At 45.7% G+C, this 8,179-nt stretch overlaps 1 pseudogene; it reads left to right on the top strand.

Moving 5' to 3' along the window:
• Positions 1 to 1,699: 1,699 nt before the first annotated feature.
• LOC124016931 lies at positions 1,700 to 6,364 on the top strand (annotated as a pseudogene).
• Positions 6,365 to 8,179: the final 1,815 nt, after the last annotated feature.

The raw sequence follows: 8,179 nt of genomic DNA, 5'->3' as shown, positions 1-8,179 counted from the left end.
CAAGATACAGACAGAAATAAACACTACATTTTTTATTTTGAAATGTAACCTTTATTTAACTAGGCAAGTCAGTTAAGAACAAATTCTTGTTTACATTGATGGCCTTCTGGGGAACAGTGGGTTAACTGCCTCGTTCAGGGGAAGAACGACAGATTTTTACCTTTTCAGCTCGGGGATTCAATCCAGCAACCTTTACGGTTACTGGCCCAACGCTCTAACCATTAGGCTACCTGCCACCCCAAAATACATGGCCAAAAGTATGTAGACACCTGCTCATCAAAAACCTATTTCCAAAATCATTAATATGGAGTTGGTCCTCCCTTTTCTTCTATAACAGCATCCACTCTTATTAGAAGGCCTCCCACTATATGTTGGAACATTGCTGGGGGGTACTTGCTTCCAGTCAGCCACAAGAGCATTAGTGTGGTCGGGCACTGATGTTGGGTGATGGGCCTGGTTTGCAGTCAGCTTTCCAATTCATCCCAAAGGTGTTCGATGGGATCCCAAAGTCCTTCGATAGAATGTCATTGTATGCTGTAGCGTTAAGATTTCCCTTCACTGGAACTAAGGGGCCTATCCCGAACAATGAAAACCAGCCCCAGAACATTATTCCTCCTCCACCAAACATTACAGTTGGCACTATGCATTAGGGCCAGTAGTGTTTCTCCTGGCATCTTTCAAAACCAGATTAGTCCGTCGGACTGCCAGATGGTGAAGCGTGATTCATCACTCCAGAGAACACGTTTCCAGTTTTCCAGAGTCCAATGGAGGTGAGCTTTATACCACTCCAGCCGAAGCTTGGCATTGCACATGGTGATCTTAGGCTTTTGTGCGGCAGCTCGGCCATGGAAACCTATTTCTTAATGCTCCAGACTAACTGTTTGGAACTCGGTAGTGAGGGTTGTCACCGAGGACAGACCATTTCTACGTGCTTCAGCACTCAGCGGTCCCCACTTGTGTGGCCTACCACTTCGCAGCTGAGCCATTGTTGGTCTCAACTTCACAATAACATCACTTACAGTTGACTGGGGCAGCACAAGCAGGGCAGAAATTTGACAAACTGACCTGTTGGAATGGTGCCATCCTATGACAGTAACATTGAAAGTCACTGAGCTCTTCATTAAAGCCATTCCACTGCCAATGTTTGTTTATGGAGATTACATAGCTGTGTGCTCGATTTTATACACTTGTCAGCAACAGGTTTGGCTAAAATGGCCAAATTTACAAATTTGAAGAGGTGTCCACATACTTTTGGCCATGTACTGTATGATAGATGATATAGTGATTAATGCGTTCAGATTAATTGCTTTTATCTAAATTAATTGCACTGGCCTGGCACCTTGTTTGTGTGAAGATGCCAATATAAACTGACTGACTGACTGCACCCTTCTGATTTATGGCAACATTTAACCATTGTTTTTGGACTGAGACTGGACCACCCTGGAATACTCAACACCTCTTGGAAAGCCATTCTGGTGTGTCTTTGGCACACCATCTCCTTCTGCATCCTGGCGTTTGCCAACAGGTTGTCAAAGTGGGTGGAAGAGCCCTGCCCTGCCCTGCTCTACATGAGGTAATATCTCCCTGTATTCCACCCTTCTCTATTCCTCCCTTCTTCATCTCCCACCGATGTCCTACTCCCAACCTCCCTCCCTCATTCCGCCCTGTGCAGCATAAAAAGGGAACAGTGTCTGGGCCGTGCACCACATTCTCTCTCCTCATCCCAGGCAGGCAGACTCGCTCTCAGCAGCCATGTCCTTCTCCAGATCTAGCATGTCCTACAGCAGCAGCGGCGGTGGAGGCGGAGGTGGCACCATGTCCATGAGGTCTGGAGGTGGAGGTGGAATGGGAATGGGCTCCTCCCACTTCTCCTCGATGGGTGGTGGTTGTGGAGGAGGCCGTGTCACTGCCATGAGGGCCGGCAGTGTGTATGGAGGAGCAGGAGGCTCTGGGGTGCGCATCTCTAGCTCCTCGTTCGGTTCTGGTGGCGGAGGTGGTGGTTATGGTTTCGGAATGGGAGGGGGCGGCGGCGGCGGCGGTTGCGGTTATGGTTTCGGCATGGGAGGGGGTGGTGGCGGCATGGGAGGGGTTGGCGGCGGCGGTGGCAGTTATGGTTTCGGCATGGGTGGGGGTGGTGGTGGCGGCGGTGGAGCCGACATTAATGTCTCGGCCAATGAGAAGGCCACAATGCAGAACCTGAACGACCGCCTGTCCACCTACTTGGAGAAGGTGCGCTTGTTGGAGGCGGCCAACGGCGAGCTGGAGCTGAAGATCCGCTGTTCCTTGAGATCAAGACGCCTCTTACGTCATGAATTACTCTGGCTTCTACGCTACTATCGCCACCTTCAGGACAAGGTATTTGACATGTCCTCAGACGGCAAGAGCACTCAATGATGACATCACAGCATGTCAAAACATGATAACTTCTGCATTGTGAAAATGTTATTCTTTGTTAGAGAGTACCTGTACATGGTGTACACTTCATCAGATAGTTTTTCCAACAACTTACTAATAGTGAAATTAATATGACTTTTAGAAAATGCTAAATTATAAACATTTGTTATAATTGATTCAACCAAGAATTTGCATCAAAGATAGATGCAAAGACAGTATGCATATTTGCAGCTGAAGAATTGAAAGTAAAGCAGATCATTGAAGCCAATCCTTCCTCTCTCTTAATAGCCCCGATGCGATTGCAAAAGTTGCAAAATGTTTCTTTGTGTCATGTCATGCTATACAATGATCATAACAACAACAGGTTCCCTGTAATGCTTCTATGGTCTATCCTTTACAGTGCAGCTGAAACTCAGAACTCAATGCTTACAGTGTGGTATCACTGTTTGTGTGTGCTACATTCGTGTCAAATTCCATGCATACCCATCCTGAAATGTTTTTGCCGTCCTCCACCTCTCAGATCCAGGCTGCCACCTGCTTGAACGGAAGCATCTATCTGAACATTGACAACGCGAAGCTCGCTGCAGACGACTTCAGAAACAAGTAAGTACATCCAACACCATCCACAGATACAGTACACTGCTGGTACAGTACACTGCTTACATTAACCACTTGGAATAACCCCAAATCTGTAAAACTCGCATACTGTTTTTTATTACATTTTGTGTTGAATCTATAAAAAGGAAACCAAATGACATTACCCTTCACCTCCACCATAACCACACCCCCCCAACAGACATATCAGAAGCCTGGTGTTACTTTCTTTTATTTTCCCCAAACTTAATGGAATAATAGAATCTTTAACCCCCCTGCTATTCTCACAGAGGAACACATTCAGGCAGTTCTTTGACCTAAGTTCTCTCCACCTCTCAGGTATGAGAACGAGCTGACCATCGTCAGTCAGTGGAGCGGACATCGCCGGGATGAAGAGGATGCTGGATGAGATGGCTATGGCCAGATCTGACCTGGGAGATGCAGATCGAGTGGACCGGGAAGGAGGAGCCTATCTATTCTTAAGAAGAACCATGAGGGGAGGGGTGGGTGTGGGGCTGACTGGGACATATTCATACAGTCCCTAATGTGTATTACATCTACACTGGTGTCAACCTGCTATTGTGGTCTTCATCACTTGAACACCATTGCTGGCTCGCACATCTGTATCAAGCAATGGTGTTCAAATGTATAATGAAGACAGAGGGCAGGTCAAGTTGTTACCATCAGGCAGAATTTAGTCACTTCTTAGTCCTTTAAACTCACCTCTATGTTTTCTCCAAAGAGGCTGCTGGCCATGAGGACTCAGATGACTGGACAGATCAACGTGGAGGTGGACGCAGCACCACAGGAGGACCTGTCCAGAGTCATGGCTGAGATCCGTGAGCAGTACGAGGCCGGTAGTGCTGCCAGAACCAGCGTGGCCTGGAGGCCTGGATTCAGACCAGGTAGAACCTCTAGAACCCTTAAAATATGTTCATGGTGTAGATGTTTGCTTTGCTAGTTGTAGTGGTGTCATTCTATCATGAGCTGAAATGTTGGTTTGTTTCTGTGATGATTGACCACTGTGTTTATGAACGAAGAGCGATTGAACAAGGAGGTAGCGTCCAGCACAGTTCTCGAACCTCCAAGTCAGAGATTTCGGAGATCCGTCGTACACTGCAGGGCCTGGAAGCCGAACTGCAGTCACAGCTCACCATGGTGAGCCGTAATTACAAACATCTGACCAAGGACCACAGTTTAGGGCACATTGCGTACACAACTTTCTGCAACTTTCTGCAATAATCAACATTTGACTCTTTCATCATTCTCTACCATCCCTCACGTATCTCACTTTCACCTGGACTCTAACACTATCCCTCAAGTTGTTGTAGCCAGGCACCAAATCAAATCAAATAATTTGTATTTATAAAGCCCTTCTTACATGAGCTGATATCTCAAAGTGCTGTACAGAAACCCAGCCTAAAACTCCAAACAGCAAGCAATGCAGTTGTAGAAGCACGGTGGCTAGGAAAAACTCCCAAGAAATGCCAGAACCTAGGAAGAAACCTAGAGAGGAACCAGGCTGTGAGCGGTGGCCAGTCTTCTTCTGGCTGTGCCGGGTGGAGATTATAACAAAACATGGTCAAAATGTTCAAATGTTCATAGATGACCAACAGGGTCAAATAATAATAATCACGGTGGTTGTCGAGGACGCAACAGGTCAGCACCTCAGGAGTAAATGTCAGGAGTAAATGTCAGTTTGCCACAGCACAACCCAAGGGGAGCGCCAACCCAGACAGGAGCTCACATCAGTGACTCAACCCACTCAGGTGACGCACTCCTCCTAGGGACGGCATGGAAGCGCATCAGTAAGCTTGTGACTCAGCCCCCGTAACAGGGTTAGAGGTGGAGAATCCCAGTGAAGAGAGGGGAACCGGCAAGGCAGAGACAGCAAGGGCGGTTCGTTGCTCAAGTGCCTTTACGTTCACCTTCTGGGACAGAATACACTTAATCATAGAGTCTGTGTCTCTAACATGGGTAGGCAGACCATTCCATAAAAATGGAGCTCTATAGGAGAAAGCCCTGCCTCCAGCTGTTTGTAGAAAATCTAGAGACAATGAGAGGCCTGCGTCTTGTGACAATAGTGTATGTGTGTGGTATGTGCGGCAGGACCGATCGTAAAGATGGTGGTGCAAGCCCATGTAATGGCACATATGGTTAGCAGTGAAACCTTGGAAATCAGCCCTAGCCCAGCAACAGGAAGCCAGTGTAGAGAGCTAGCACTGGGTATGATCACATTTTTGGTTGAAGGTCAAATTCTAGCAGCCGTGTTTAGCACTAACTGAAGTTTATTTGGTGCTTTATCCAGGTAGCCTGGAAAGTAGAGCATTGCAGTAGTCTAACCTAGAAGTGACAAAAGCGTGGATACATTTTTCTTGCATCATTTTTGGACAGAAAGTTTTAGGGGGATTTCTTGCAATGTTACGTAGATGGAAAAAAAAGCTGTCTTTAAACAGTCTTGATATATTTGTCAAAAAAGAGAGATAAGGGTCCAGAGAAGCGGTCCTTCACAGTTTTATTTGAGAAAGAGCTATACAACCATCAAGATGAATTGTCAGATTTAACAGAACATCTCTTTGTTTTGGGACCTAGAACAAGCATATTTGTTTTGTCCTCACATTATAGCTAACCTCTACCTGCCTTCACATTCAATTACTCAAGCTAACCTTTCAGTATGACAGTAAACATTCCAAATTCCAAACTTACTCCCACAGTTTTTGATCTCTGTCTCTCCCGGCCAATAGAAAGGCCTCCTGAGAACACGCTGGCGGAGACGGAGGGCCGTTACCCATGCAGCTGGGTCGCTCCAGAACCAAGTGACCAGCCTGGAGGAGCAGCTAGTGTCTCTCCGCAGCGACATGGAACGCCAGGGGCCAGGGAGTACAAGATGCTGCTGGACATCAAGACACGCCTGGGAGATGGAGATTGCTGAGTACAGGAGGCTGCTGGACGGGAGAGGCTAGCGGGGTGGGCAGGATGGGAAGACGGGTCCTTGAAACAAGTGAAAATGAATGTCTCCTTCAACATTTCACTTTAGAAGCAATGTTAATTTGAAGTTCACCTTAATGTGAGCCATTGTTCCTTTGGATGTGAATTTACTGCTATGTGACCTTTAATAGATACTTAGTCCTTATGATCATAGATCCTAACTATGCTAACCATGGGTTTCCCTTCCTCACAGCCTCGGCCTCAGCTCCTCAAAATCTGGCCATACCTCCTCCAGCTCCCACATCAGCTCTTCTAGCTCCGGCCTCAACTCCGGCCTCAGCTCCTCTGGCTCCGTCCTCAGTTCCTCCACAAGAGGCAATGTGGTGATCACGAAGGAAATAGTAGACGATAGGTTGTCTCCTCAAGTGAAACCTAACATACCTCTTAGATCCCACACACATCGCGAGCACTGCATGTAAAGCAGCAGTTGCTTATAGAGAACATAGTACTAGAATGGGTATAGGAAATGAGAGGCCAGCACATGGAATATTGCTGCTCCATTAACAATTGTAACTAAAAATACAACGTTTCAATTTATACAAAGTCCGTCAGATGAAAAGTCCTATTTTTGTTATCTGTGCCATTCTTTAGGCCAGTTCTGGTTAACTCTAGTTTAAGATGTTATAACATCCTCAATACTCTAGAATGGCTAAAGCCCCCTCAAGACACCCATCATGGAACATTGACTTGAATGGGAATTATTCTCTGCTAGTTCTATTTCTATGGTTAACACCCCGAACAACATATTCTACTACATCTGGATGGGGACACCAACAGACCCCATTGTGAATACAATAGATGCTCTGACTTACTGACTTCATCATCCTGTTTTCTGTAATCTTTCAGCGATGTATCTGATCTGGCATGCTCCTATATGCATCCTGACTATCATATAGAGTGTCATCTTTTGCATAATTAAATTCTATGGTCTTGAGGAAAGCATATGTTTCAGTATGATCTCTAATATTTTTATGACATTCACTTGTACATTGATCGATAGTGATCTTGATCTTAGAAATGTTGAAAGTTGTCAGCAACATTATATAATTCTATCTCTTCAAGATAAATGACGAGTTCTTAGATTCAGAGATATACAATGTGTAGAGGGTGTTTGTGGAGTCAACTCTAGTGCTGGACACCATGTTTGGTGGAAAGATTTAGATTTGAAAACAATTCATTTGAAATTAGATGACAGAATGTATCATCTATTACATCCATTCTCAAAGATCTATATTGTCAGTCTATGATAAAGAATGAATATCTCTATAACAAGTGAAACCAATACAGCCCATTCCCCATTCAACCACATAATTATTACTTGATCTCATCCACATTCACATCGAGGTTCTGGGTGGTCTCCATCAGAACTACCATGTAGGTTTATGAAGTAGGTCTGGTGCACAAAGGTCCTATTTTTATTTGAAGTCAGATGCAGCCAGAGGAGGATGGAAAATAGCTGTCCTCCGGTTAAGCACCAGGGTGCTACAATAGAGGGTCCTGTTTAGACTTCTGTAGACCTTCATTGCGAAAGTGTGTTTTAGGTCATCAGGTATTTGGTGATGTGAGTATATGTAGCATAGTTTTTGTTAAGTATCTCTTTTGAAATGTTTTATTTTTTTGTATTTTCCTGAAAATCACTGAGTAGGGTGGTCCTCCTATTCCTCTGATGAGCCTCCACAGTTACACAACATCAGTAGTCATTGGAGTTAGATGATGGTACAGTTCGCTCCCTCCACTGGCTTCCAGTTGAAGCTCGCATCCGCTACAAGACCATGGTGCTTGCCTACGGAGCTGTGAGGGGAACGGCACCTCAGTACCTCCAGGCTCTGATCAGGCCCTACACCCAAACAAGGGCACTGCGTTCATCCACCTCTGGCCTGCTCGCCTCCCTACCACTGAGGAAGTACAGTTCCCGCTCAGCCCAATCAAAACTGTTCGCTGCTCTGGCCCCCCAATGGTGGAACAAACTCCCTCACGACGCCAGGACAGCAGAGTCAATCACCACCTTCCGGAGACACCTGAAACCCCACCTCTTTAAGGAATACCTAGGATAGGATAAAGTAATCCTTCTCACCCCCCTTAAAAGATTTAGATGCACTATTGTAAAGTGGCTGTTCCACTGGATGTCATAAGGTGAATGCACCAATTTGTAAGTCGCTCTGGATAAGAGCGTCTGCTAAATGACTTAAATGTAAATGTAAAT

Source organism: Oncorhynchus gorbuscha, unplaced genomic scaffold (assembly GCF_021184085.1).
Source record: "Oncorhynchus gorbuscha isolate QuinsamMale2020 ecotype Even-year unplaced genomic scaffold, OgorEven_v1.0 Un_scaffold_12022, whole genome shotgun sequence".
Lineage (NCBI taxonomy): Eukaryota > Metazoa > Chordata > Actinopteri > Salmoniformes > Salmonidae > Oncorhynchus > Oncorhynchus gorbuscha.
Note: the sequence above shows the minus strand (reverse complement) of the source record. Positions and strands in the feature narration are given on the sequence as shown.